Source organism: Ips typographus, linkage group LG2, assembly GCF_016097725.1.
Source record: "Ips typographus isolate SLU linkage group LG2, UJ_Ityp_2.0, whole genome shotgun sequence".
Classification (NCBI taxonomy): Eukaryota; Metazoa; Arthropoda; class Insecta; order Coleoptera; family Curculionidae; genus Ips; species Ips typographus.
In genome coordinates this window covers 21864836-21879244 of record NC_138423.1, presented here as the reverse complement: position 1 = coordinate 21879244, position 14409 = coordinate 21864836, and the positions used below count along the sequence as shown (strand labels likewise).

Genomic DNA, 14409 nt, shown 5'->3' with positions numbered 1-14409 from the left:
CACAGCAAATTTCAGTGCCGTAACCCCCAGATTTCAAAAATACAGACTAAAATGACCTTTCATTGCTTTTCTGACTTAGGTAAGAAGTAAAGATATAACTAAGTAACATATTCTAAAATCTTAATTTTTTTATTAAAAATGCTATAGGAAGTATTTGTAAATTTTTAATGAGTACTTTGTAAAATTTACTTTCTACTACAGTTGGGCGGTCTAAAATTCCACTTTAAAATTGCTAAAACTAAACTATTAAAGGTATATAAGTCAGAATAGTTTTAAAATTTATAAAATATTAAAGACTCGCTTTTATAGTAAAAGACTTGATAGACTGCAGGTGCATCAAAGTTTTCCTTTGGATACTACTTACCCTAGTTGATTAAAAGTCAATCACCATAAAAAAGTTAATTTTCGCTTGAAAAAGACGAAGGGAAACTCTTTATATTGAAAATTACCAACTCGTTTGCCAATACTAATAAAGTGCAGCAGGGTATAGTTATCTTTCCTCTTCGACTTATTGTGTTCGACATTTTCAATTAAACCGTCGAAGAAAGCATGCTGCAGACGACTTGCGGAACTTTATATACAATCTCCAGAAAACAAAAAGTTTTAACCGGGAGAGGCCTTTTTGCAACAAGGAATATCCATCCGTTCTCTCCAATAATCATTGCCATGATAATAAAACTATTGTCTTTTTGTTTTGGGGCGTACAAAACCCCAGCCTCTATGTACGTAGAAATGACAGTTTTCTGAAATAACCCGCCTTATACGAAAGGGGTAATAAATCATAATCAGCTACTTATAGCATGTTGTTAAATTCCATGATTCATCATATTTGAAATAATTTAAGTGTGTGTTTCGGAATTTCCAAGATTAATTATTATTTCATGGGCGGTGTCACGGGGACGTAATTATTCTCGTTCATCCGGGAATTGAGGCTCATCTCTGTTGCAATTTATGTCATTCTCAATCTGGTGATAAAATATCACAAGACGAATGAATCAAATTATTTTAATTTTGCGACGTTGAAATGTGTTATAATTTATTATTCTACTTTGTGAGGTGTTGCGTTTCAGATAATTTAAGGTTAATTTTAAAAGTTATTTGAATGATATAATTACTCAGGAACCATTGGAGGCAAGCATAACTACCGAAACAGCAGCAATTAGGCAACCGGGCTTGATTAATTGCATGACCGTTTGCGTTGCCGATTAAAGCCGTCAGAGATTTGGGAAATTACTAGGCATCAGACCGGTATCACTCTTATGAAGTATCAAGGTTCAATTTTCGATTTTTATATGGGTTTTTCAAAGCAAATGTACAAATAAAATAGTGCAATTAATTCCTTATGAAATACCCTTTCCAACGATGTGCCACACAGGGTATGGTGCCATTTGAAAACTTAGTGGGGGTGGCTATGGCGGCAAAGGGGCTGATGGCAGAAATTCAAATCCTACGTAAAAAGATGTCCCCCTTGCAATCTTTGCAAAGGGAACAAGGAAAAAATCGAAGTTGTATGTGTGGCCACAGTTTACACTATTTTCTACATTGGTTCCTTAAAATGTTTTGGCGGACATAATTTACTTCACAGACCACAGACCCTTTGTTGATCTTATATGTTTGATTTTCTAAATAATCTTAAACTCCCTGCTTCTTTCTCTTATTTTGTTGTTATTGTGAAATTAAGAGTAACTAAAAAGTTCATGCATCTGTCATTTCTGTACAAGAATTTGCCTTCTTGAGTTCTGTTTTTATGATTTAAATCACACAAATTTGGAAAACTGTTGCAGTAATAATGAATGTGACGCCACTGTGGTGATGCAACTCCCCACATCGTACATTCTCTCGAAAGGCACTTTCGAACGTAACCTCGCCGAGCCAAAGACAATATGCAGTAATTCCCGGACAAAGTGCGACTTTTAAGCGAGTCTGCACAGTTCTGCTCGACTCGAGCTTTCCAATTATCTGGGAAACAACGGGCAAAGTCGGAAATGCGCTTTTTCAATCTCCTTGCGCCGTCAGGAAACGAGAAAATGAATAATGCGTGAGCCATTATCAGCAGAATTTTGGTTGACTGGTCCCGTATAACGAGGAGGGGGTTTTGTTTTGGATTATGTCCCTCCTTTTCTCTTCCCAGCAACTCCAACGTATTAAGATTAATCACTTAGACAGGTCTTTTTACATTTTTCAGGCAGGAGCTTCTTTAATTTTTGGTAAGACAAAAAATCTAGGGTTAGTCGGTATAAAGAGAGGTAACTGGACCACTTTTGATAATTAACGTTGGAAAATTACACTTAAGGCCTTTATACTTAAGCTGAGTTATTGTGAGAAGTATAATAGCTAATTTTAACGCTAAAATTTGATACTTTGATAATTTTTATCGACATCATCTTGCTTTGTTGGAAAGCGAAAAAATCTTTTCCAAATATTTACTTGTTGATTCCCAAAAACAACTTTCTAACAAGTAAAATAACAAGCATAAGAATATACCAACATTCTTAAAAACAAAGTAAATTATTCATTTCATAGAAAAAGACGTACACTTTTACTACTGGTAGTATGGTTTTCATTATCTTCAAATTACCTTATTTTGTGCAGGTTTTACAAACGATTTATAACCAGAAGTTGTATCTGTTTGCTTTTAATGCGGAGTGTTTGTGTGTGGGTTGTTTTGTGTTGTTTGTTAGAATTTTAAAAATAATTGAACAGTATTTTTTAAGTGTCTGTTTAATATAAAATACTCAAAATAATATTTCATTCATAAAATTTGTTGGAGCGCCCTATTAAACAAAGATTGATGTGCAAAATAACTCTGACAGATCACCAAACAATGGCCGCATTTCAGTTAAAAAGCTAAAAAGCGACCTGATCGAATATGACTCAATTTGACGGTCATGTGACCAACTGTCACATTTGCTCAGAAGCAATAATTGTATTGCTTTCTGTTTGCCATAAACACAAACTTTCTAACGCCTACTTAAACTAAAAATTAATGTAAAAATTCAAAATGACTTTTACAAAAATTTACAAAATTATACGTTTTTTATTAACACGTGTTCTACGTAAAAAAGTGCTTTATAAATATTTTGCTTTCGAAATTGCCTTTGGCTTGCTTAAAAATGCCAATGTTTAAAATTGAGTCTCTGACGTTTCCCCAATTTTCCAGAAAACGACAAAATTTAAACAAAAATTCTCTTCTGAACGAAAATAGTCGAAATCAAGTAACAGAAAACAAACATCCGTAGTTGCCACTGATTTCATGTTCATGTAGATGTGGCAACGCTGTAAATACAAAAAAAAATTAAATGTGTTTTCTCTTGGCCCTTTTAGTAATAATACAACCGGTACAACCAATTTGGGACACACTGTAAAATTGCTACGCTTCTAGTCTTTATAAACCCGGTTAACGGTTTTAACACACTCTTGTTTACGTGTAATATTCATTTTTAACGAGCACTTAAAACTGAAATAATTGTAATCTACCTAGCTATAAAAGTAGCGTGCTTTATTCAGCAAAATCTGCTGCTTTATAAAGTACAATAATCGGGATTTCTGAAAAAAAAATGGATGGGAAAGCTTGCGTGTCAAGATAAGCTGACTCAGCGACGATAACTCTATAAAAACTTGTTCGTTATTATTACCGTGGTGCTTTTAATTTGTCAAAGTAGCATTTGGACGTGAAAGATTGCTGCAATTACTGAGTTTGAGACTTTAACAAATATTGCAACCAAGCACGCGAAATTGTTTTCAGGAAAATCCTGATCTCTAAGAAATTTTGTTCCTAATAAATGGCGTCAGGTCAAAAAGTCAAAATGTCTGTGTCTGCAAAAAGAGAAAGCGTTAGCTTTTTAAAAAAGGCTGATCGGAGCTCAATTTAAATTCCTTTTGTTTCAGTATAATTAAATCGAAAACTTGTCCCTTTCTAACTCTATCTGGACACCTTAATTAACTCTGAGCTTTCGAGAGTCATGCGTCGTGTCTCTAATGAGAACTTCTATTAATTAAAAAGTTGTCAATGGACTCAATCCAGTTGCAGTCATTTTTAATTACTCGACGGGAATTTAAATGGACCGCAACGCCGCACCCTCTAATTATGATTTGCTAATTAACCTCTCTTCTAATTTCACTGTGATCGTCACTTTTTAGCGACCGTTTAATCGGCCGTTTGTGAGTTTCAAATTTGAGGGAAAAAAACCATGTTGCTAACATAAATGAACCGAAATTATACATGCAATCCCGGCACAAACAACGAAATGGGTTGTTTGTTCTTTTTTTGTGCGATGGCCTCGATTCGTTACCGTCTGCGCAAACAAGTTCATCCTGATTATTTCGAATAGCCCGTAACTCAACCTGTTTCGATGTTGTTTTCCAAAGTTTTAACGTAAATCAAAAAATGATTTTTGGGATGGCTCGAACGATAGATCAGTTTTCTCTATTATCCTCAATACTGAATGTTTTGGATATTAACGTAAAAAAATAAAAACTAATTTTTTCCCAATTTTTTCAAGGGGGGTACCCAGCAAACTTTCCAAAAAAAATCGAAAATTAAAATTTTATTTTAGCCCGTCCAATACCTTTGGGTTGATAGTCTAAAAGTAGGGTAGGATGCCAAAGGGCGATTATGGCCCTTATAAAGAAGGCCACGCCCTGAAAAGTACCTCAAAATGACAAAAATCAAGGTCATCTGAAAAATGGTACCAGTTAGCGTCATTTTGACACCGGATTTGAGTTTCTGAGGTCCAAATTAGCGTATAACGAGAATTTCATTGAGATAGTACCATTATGGTGGTTTACGAGGTACCTTAATCTAAAAACTGCAAAAAACAGTAATTTTGACACAATTTTGGTGCACTTTACCACAAAATTGCTAATAACTCGCTTATTTGAAACACTCAGTAAAAATACATCATAACATAAGACGGTAGATAGCCAATGAATGGGAATATCACGTGACGTTGAGCGGGCGCGACTAAGTTGTACCGTTTGGCCGGTAGATGGCTTCAAATTTGATCATTTAATTTTGTGCTTTTTTGTAACTAATGTTCTAATTTACTTCATAAATCAGCTATCTTGAGAGATCGTAAAGATAGCATTTTATAATATAAACTGATGTCCTTAATTTTGCCAAACCAATACGCCAGATATATTTTAAAAATTGCCATCATTCCTGAAAGTGGATATCCAATTCCTATTTCCTGGGGTAATGAGATTTTTGCCTGCCGCACCAAACAACTTTCAGCTTTTCCTTTTACTAGTCAATTTGTATTAAAAAAACTCATTTTACGACTCTCTTAAATAAAAATGGCAATTCCCAATTTACAGATAAATTACAGCTAGCGAATGCAAGACGGAATGTGTTCCGAAAGAAAAAAATCAATTTCCTAGACGCTTAACTGAAAGGGTAAGCGAAATCTAAATTTCATTCCAAAGCGGAGCAGGAATTATTTTAAAATTTTTGCCGACAAAGGTGGAGACGTCTTGTTAAAAGCGGGTTTCCGAACGTGGAGAGCCGGTAATGGAAGTTTGAAAGTTGGCCGGAGTGATTTGTGTGAAAGGCCGCCCTATCAAAGGTCCCATCGTCGTTTCAAGGGAGAAAGAATTTCTCAACTTTAGACAATAAGTCACTGGCAATTTAGAAAACGCGTGTCCAAAGACGTTTCCATAGAATTAACTTGGAATTTCGTTTCGTTTGTCGTCCTTTGGGTGTTTGAATACATGTCCAAGATCCTGAAGTAAAAGGAAAGTTTCTAAAATATCGAGAAAAGCAGTTGTTACACTTTAAAAATAATAAATTGATATCAAACAAAATTCCAGTAAACAATTGTTGATAAAATATTAAAACATCCAGAACCTTTCAATATTTCAAAAAACAACATGAAAAAGTGAATAAAATAAAAACAGCGATGTGCGCTTTTTCATTTGCTGTAAAGTATTAATTCGGGATTTGCAATTCCGCAAAATTTAATGGAGTTTATATAACACGCATCTCAATTGCACGTGATCGTCAAACAGGTAAATTTTCACAATAGAAAAATATAAAATTGGATTGGAAAATTAACAAGTGTTTCACGTATAAAAGCAGTTGTTGGCTGATGTTAAAAATGTATTTAAAAACCAGAGAAAAATGATGAAAATTATGTTTTTAATACATTATTGATCATACACACTGATTTTTTTTTGTAATATATTGTTAGAAAACTCGTAGCCTTTATTAGTCTAATAGTTTTAATTCGTCAACTTTACTCATCTCATTTGAATTTTTACAAAAGTGGAATAGGAATATGCATAACCGTTTTATCCTAACATCAACCGTTTACCTGCTATAAATTGAGATACAAATTCCAGTAAAAAATGTACATATTGCGAAAAAGACAAAATTAAAAACTTGCTCGTTTTAAAGAAAATTAAATGCTCACACAACATCACAAAAACATGTATTTAAGTGGTCTAAACAAAAATAAACTTGATAAAAGTTAGTAAACAGTTTTTAAAAGAGTACAAATCAAAAACAATATTTTTCAAGTTAGTAGTAGTATACACTTAAGTACAAGAATGCTTGCACGAAATTAAACTCGGAAAAATTTTCAAGAGTTTCAAAATTACTGATGAAAGTTTATTGAATCGTCCAACAAAATTCAAAATTAAACTTTACGTTTATAATATATTTTAATTTGAGTATTTACGCTTCGCCGACATCGAGCCTAATTACGTCATTTCCTGCTTTAGTAAAAACATTTTGCGATGTTTCCATCCGGATAATATTTTCTCGTTTTCCTCTCGTGTGTGTGTTCATCAGTCCCAATTTGTTTTAGAACCCGAGCACTAATCATAAAAGGTTTGTTCGTGGAAAATGTGCGCCACACAGAAATGGTTATTTATTCGTATAGAGTTACATTGAGGAATGCAAGTGGGCTTTTCATGATCAGCCACATCCGACTGCCAAATGAAGCCCTAAAGGAAAACGCAAACCGGTAGTTAGCCTTTTAGTAACAATCTAATTTAATATGAGCCTCTAAACATCGGGAAGTTTTAAAAGCCTCCATCAAGGTTTATTTAAATTGATCCTCCAACTTTTCCCTTCGCGTTTACATTAAAGTCGTTTTAGTGAAAGGGTCGTCAGTCTGTAAAAGTTCCCGTAGGTTAATTCGCCTAACTTCGAAGAGTTACGCCACTTTTTCCACGTTCAAAGATTTGAAGAAGCCCCCCAAAGCGATAATTAATAGTGGTAGTTGAAATACGCCGCCTCAAACTCTCAAACTTGGAGAATTGTTATTGCAATACCCTAGTCTTAGTAGTCTTGTATTGTTAAGCGGCCTTTTAGGGCCCTACGGCTAACTTTCTAGCGTAAATTAGATTAAATCCTATCGGATAAAGGTGGAAGATCTTCAATTATGATAGTTCAAGCTCGCATTAGATCTCTCCAGATTATTTATCCAATTCAGACCAATCAGGGTGAATATGAGCGAAAACTGTTTAATAATATATCCGCAACAGTACCAGGGTAAATACACGGTAATGGAAATAAACCATCAGGTTTGCTTATTACACTTCCTGGCAACATGGAAATTCCACTCGACGAAAGCGTCTCCATGAATTCCGGTATAATTGTTTGCTTTTCTGCAGGAAGGCGATACGTAATACGAATATGTGTGTATGTGGAGCTTTATAATTGGAGTAGAATGAGGAAATGTAGATATAAACAACGATCCAAAGCAAACGGTTGTGACGTTGTTGTGTTATTAAATCGGATTTAATATTCTTGATTTGTTCAGCCATTGTTGAGTGTTAGCAGTGTTTGTATTTTTGATTCTATTATCATTTAAATGATCTGCAGTTTATATCTGATATATTGAGCTTGCATCAAACTTAAGAACTGCAAAGCAAAAATGACAAAGAAAGTGGATACTTTCAAGATTAATGACAATATTTTTAGAATTCATTGTCTTGAAATGTCCTGAAAAATGCGAATTTCCATGAATGTTATACAGATAGGTAAACTAGAAAATCATATTTTGGTTGTGTGGTGACTGACCTCTTATGCTCTATGCACCCTAACCTCAGAGTTTTAAATGGCACCACCTCTCTTGTGATACTTCAAATTTAAAAAAAAATTCAATAATTTTACTTTTTTTAATTAGATATCAGACATGGTTTTCAGTAATGCTGAAAAAATTCAGATAATTTATACAGGGTGGTCCAGTTTCAAGTGTCAATAATTCACCATTTGATAGCTAATCAAAAAATAAGTTGACTTGCATTATGTCATTTTTCTGAAAAACGTTTCCTAAGGAAGATACAGTCCTCCAAATTTCAATTTAAAAAATCGTTTTATAGTTTAAAACTGAACATTCAAGACTTGTGAAAGTCCAAATTTGTACTGAATAGTCTAAAAACTTTTTTACTACTAGGAATGGTTTTATGATTCGCTTTCTCAGACTGCCATCCTGATTGAGTGTCTGAAACTGGCATTCAAGAACTAAAAAAAGTCCGGAAATCAAGACAAAGATTGTATTGTGCATGAAACTCATTTTTTACTACTAAAAATAATATAAAAGTTGACTTTTAATGCTAGAACGGACCTTACTAGGACTAAAGAGAGTCCAAAAGTATATTTTCAAGACTTTAATTGGTGTACAACTCAATTTTCTGGACTGGAAAACAAGTCTAGAAGTAAATTAAATTTTCGGACTATTTTATTTTTAAAAATTAGTTCTCAAGACGTATTATTGTAGCATTTGGTACCAACATTTTTTATTTTTATTACTGAAGAAACTTGACTTTTGGAAATAGTCTTAAATTCGATTTTTCAGTCTTAAAAAGCACTAAAAACAGTCTGAATTTCTTAGAGATGCTACAATTTATTGCACCTATGAATGTAGAAGTCAATTTAATAGTGAAGAAGCTTGAAATAACATTTTCAAGACTATGGTCAGTGGACAAACTGGCTTTTAGGCCTGATAAGTCAAAAACTTTGTAAAGATAGTCACTGAAACTCGATTTGAGGCACTGAAAACAGCCTTAAAACCCTAAAAACAGTCTAGTTTATTAAGAAATACCCGAATTTTTAGCACTGAGGTGTCTAGAAGTCGATTTAATAGTGACAAAGCTTGGAATGCCATTTTAAGTCTATGAAGAATGTAAAAATTGTTTTTTAAGTTTGCTATCAATAACTTGGTAAAGATAGTCTTGAAACTCGATTTTCCAAGCTGGAAGAAGTTTTGAAGCACTAAAAATAGTCCAGAATTCGAAGAAAATGAAGAGCAAAGTAAAAAGCACGAAAAGTTCGTTTTCAAGACAATTTTCATGAATCTAATGGCAATGTTCTGCATCTAAGACTAGTTTCAAGACTAAAATATTGAAATTTGTCTTCAAATTATGAAAACTTACTTCAAATGCAAATTTTAAGCTTCTGATGTCACTTTTTATTAGTTCAGTCACATTTTGGGGTTCAAGTCAATTTTTAAGGTTTAAATGTATGAAGTCTTTTTGTCTATGAAAACTGGCTACAATAATATTTTTTAAACTTCGAAGTGAAGTTTCCGTTTCCAAGACAATTTTTAAGTTGGGTTGGGTTAGTTTTGGGTCTTTGACCATAATAACGTGTAATAAAGTGCTTGTTCCAAATTTTATCATTATTGCTCCAACGGTCTGACAGTTAAGACAAAAAAAAAACGATTTTTTAAACAGAATGTCAACTTGTTTTTTAAATGGCTATGGATTGGTGAATTATTGACATTTAAAACTGTACCACCCTGTATTTATGATTCTGAAACTCGTTGTATCTTAAAGACTGTTGCAGCATTGGGGTCTGGAGCATATAGGTCTCTTTGGAGAGGCAATCCCTATAAATACTTTCCAACTCAGAAACATTAAATGTAAAGTTTTATTAGTTGAATGCTCACGTGACTATGACATTTTCTGACATATGGGTGTATCTATTTTTCTGATTAGTAGTTAGCTAGATAGCTGAAATCTGTTTGTCAGGTACTTCAGTTAAATCAATACTATCCATACAAAATGCAAATACACATTTTTTTACCTTCATAGATATTCACATTTTTTTTAAATACCTTGTATAACGTTCTGCTGTATAAAATAGTTTTTCCTTTACATTTTTTCGAATTGTCGTCACTGCTCTGTTCTCTGAATCGTTCTTTACACAACTCTTGTATTAAGAAATTGTGTAAACAGTTTATAATGGTTAAACCAACTTTGCCATCCCGAAAACCAAAAATAATGCGCAAAATTTAAAGACGAAGGAAATCGTCCCTGAACCGGCAAGGCAAACACATAAGGCCGAGATTGGATCCCTCCTCTATTGTAGTCGGCTTTAATGAAACGCCGGAGATAATCTTTTCCTCAAGGAGAGTTCGTGACGCTGCACTGGTGTCGAAGATTCCGCGGAAAGTCACGACTTAATTATTTTCTTTAATGGTAAATTAAGGCCCTTCGTTGAGCTTCTGTTGCTCGATGCGGAGAATGTTGTAAACTTGTCTTGCCACATCCAAGTAGCGTTATGCAAGCATAATTAATACGGAAAGTCAGATTCGAGTTAATATCGGATCTCAGAATGTGATTTGGTCGCTTTGAATGTATGGTATTATTCAGAAACACCAACATTGTTGGTTTCTATGTTATTCACGTATACAGAGCAGTCTAATTAGAACGAACCAACACAAATAATTCGATTATTTCCTTCCTATCAATTTTGACCAATCGCTATCAAGAATTAGTATAACAAATGCAAATTTTAAGTGGAAAAATCACTTGACAGCTGTCAAATTAGCTGTCAGCAGTTTTTCCGGAAAAAAAATCGAAAAAATTTCACACTCCTCACAGCAACATAAAGAATAGTGTTACCCTTTCTAGCTTGAAAGTGATTGTTCTTATTGTTTTAATTAAAATAAAATGTTTATTTAACTCAGGAAATAATCTTACCAAATATCCCTCGTGCATCTAATTTTTCCTGTGGAAAAATTGTAATACTCGTTTCTAAGTAGTTTGTTTTAACAAATAGCATGAGCGAGAGTGGTTTTAAATCCTCGTCTTCGATTCGGATGATTTTTAAAATGCAATGATATAAATCTGGGGGTTACTTCTCTGAAATTTGTTATGTGAACTCTAACCTTCAAATTCAGGGTTCTGTTACAATGTTTCTTTAAACAACCTTTACTTCATTCAAAGTGTGGTAAATACCATCCAAATGAAGGTCCGTCAGTTAAAATACAACGAAACACAATTTTAGTCATTTTTTTCGATATCTGGGGGTTACGGCACTGAAATTTGCTGTGTAACCAGCAAATTGACCATAAAATCCAGGGATGTTTTTAGCATTTTTTCCATAAACAACTCTTACTTAAACTGCGATAAATCCTTTTGAAATGAAGGAAAGCCAGAAATGCAATAAAACACCATTTCAGTCAGTATTTTCGAAAATCAAAAATTGTGTTCCAAGCATTTCTTTCTATACATTTTCATTGACTAGGTAAATTTAGTAATTTTACACAAAACTTTTTAAAAATGTTCTGATTAACTATTTTTTCAATCAACTCTAATTTTACTGCAAGCATGTAATTTTACTAAAGTCAGTTTAGGATTTTTACAAATTTGATTGAAATAATCTTTGTCCAATGTGTTATTTCTTAAAGTTGTTGGAAAAGTACTTGACAGCTAAAATTTTGTATAAAACTTCAATAAATTAACATAATTTGTATGTAATTTTAACCCAATTCTTAAGAGTGTATTAGCGCATATTAACTTGTGTCATTACTTCTGAAACACTCTGTTTGCATTCCAACATCTTCTATCTTCAAAACCAGCTACGTTTTTAGCATTTTTTCCATAAACAACTCTTACTTAAACTGCGATAAATCCTTTTGAAATGAAGGAAAGCCAGAAATGCAATAAAACACCATTTCAGTCAGTATGTTCGAAAATCAAAAATTGTGTTCCAAGCATTTCTTTCTATATATTTTCATTGACTAGGCTACAGTGTAATTTAGGAATTTTACACAAAACTATTTAAAAATGTTCTAACTAGCAACTATTTTTTCAACCAACTCTAATTTTACTGCAAGCATGTGATTTTACTAAAGTCAGTTTAGGATTTTTACAAATTTGATTGAAATAATCTTTGTCCAATGTGTTATTTCTTAAAGTTGTTGGAAAAGTACTTGACAGCTAAAATTTTATATAAAACTTAATTTGTATGTAATTTTAACCCAATTCTTAAGAGTGTATTAGTGCATACTAATTTGTGTCATTGTTTCTGAAACTCTCTGTTTGCATTCCAACATCTTCTATCCTCAAAACCTTTGTAAAAATGAAAATTTGCGGCAATTCCTTTTGTAGGCTCTTCAATGTTTGAGAGTTGAGGTTATCATCCGGACAAGTGTTGGAATATAATTGCAGGCTGCAACACTTGAACCGAACTTTCCTCGTTTTTCAACGATGTTGTAATTAAATCCCTCCCGTTTCACCCAGCTCGAACTTTTCCGCCTCTTTAATTTAAATTTAAACCTGCACACGTATCACAAAAAAACATGTTTTGAGGGGGTGCCACTACGCCACTGCACTATTCCTCTTATAAATAATCCCCGAGAACAAAACCAAAACTTCTACAGAAAGAGCGAAGGGTTCTCGCCGTATGAAGTGTGCTGCAATTGTTGAGTTTTCATGTCTGTAGTGTGGAAATAAAGGGTTATCGCACTCGTGAGGACTTTGAGTGGGTTTGGGGGTTTGTTTGTTTCTTTCGTGGGGAACTAATAAGACTCGAAAGCTGTTAAATACGGGAAAGGTTGCCGTTGTCACGAAACAGATAAGGCTGTTGTTTAGGCAGTGTATATTGCGATCCTATTGTTAAAATTTCAAATTAAATTTTTGTTTGAATGAACGTTTTCCGTGCGGCTCAATAAGTTCTGTTTGTTTATCGAATGTTGCGAAAATTTGATTCATTTTGTTGGTTTCTAACACTGTTTGCGTTGTTAAAATTTGGAACTGTGATGTATATCAATCAATTTTTTGTTAAGCACTGTTGAGTTGGGGAAAAATTTACATTTGACATTAAAAGTGTGAAATAATGTAGGGATTTTTAAATAAGATTTTTAGTAATTTTTAATAAAATAACAAAAAAAAAGGAATGGAACAAGTAATACGAAAAAAGAATGGGAATTTGCGTGACTGGAAAATTTATACTTTCCACCTCGAACACACGGAGTTTTTGGTTTTTCAGAAGTCTCTTGGTTATAAAGGTGCGGATGAAAGCCTAAATACGATGTAGAATTGATTTTCTGGTAAACTAAAGTAATTTCAGAAAAAAGATTGTGACTCTCTAGTCTTTTGGTAATTTTTGTTGGATAATCTACTAAATCTTTCTTAAAAAAAAAAATTATTGTATTCCTAAAGAATAAAACTTTACTACTTTTAGAATGTACCAAATACTTATAAGTCAAAAACAGTAACAACCAATCAAAAAGGTTAATAAGTTCTCTTTTGTCTCATAATTTGCCTCAAATATCAAGTTGAATGAATTATGAATTTATAGTTTACTGTCTAGTTATATTGAATTTTGAGACTATAGTTGTCAATCTTGTATTGAAGTAAAAATATGTGTCATGATAACATTCTTCAAATGACTTTTTCAAAAATATAAATATTCTGCTTGATTTGATAAGATGATTAGACTCCGATCCGTTTACTAGAAAGAGAATTAATAGGGTTGAAAAACTGAACAGTTTATTACATTCTCTCAAATTCGAACTTCGAAAATCACCAAAATATTTCACGCATTTTTCCAAATGGCACGGAACCGACGCTCTCAAGCTTGAAATTGAAAATATTCAACCGAAATCCTTCACTTTCTCGTCATTTAACCGGTTGATTGACGCGACCTGGTGACGGTTGAACATTATTAAAGATAAACGACCGAAATCACGTGGGTCCGTGTAATACTAAATTGCCGATACCCACTTCGTCTTGTCGCCACCCGACTATAATTAATGGAAATTGTTGGAAATACATTTTATGAATCACTGTCGGCTACACTGACGGAGTGGTCGGCTAATGAAGATTTTAATCTTACAAAGGACGATCGCTCAAAGCTAAGTAAACTCCCATTAAGGCTGCTAGATTGTGTTGCCGCATCTCCTGGATTCCTCACTCGTAATTTCGGTATTTGCAACAGCACGAAAATTAATTTCGTACTTGCCAAATAATTTACATTTTAACTGCACATTGAAACGCTGCAGCTTACTTGAAATCCACATTATCTTGCTAATAGCTGTTGTAGGTGCCATTACACGGTTACTTTTTTTACATTTTTAAAGTTCATTGCAGTGGGTAACACTGTAATAATTGATCATTTTTGACTGTAACACTTCTGAGTAAAACATTTAATTTCAATATTCTAATGTCTTG

The 14409-nt window shown here is 33.3% G+C and overlaps 1 protein-coding gene across 3 annotated transcripts in view; it reads left to right on the top strand.

The window, feature by feature from the left end:
- LOC145725686 (nephrin-like) overlaps window positions 1–14409 on the top strand; it is a 226191-nt gene that overhangs the window by 89965 nt on the left and 121817 nt on the right. The gene's annotated exons all lie outside the window — the stretch shown is intronic.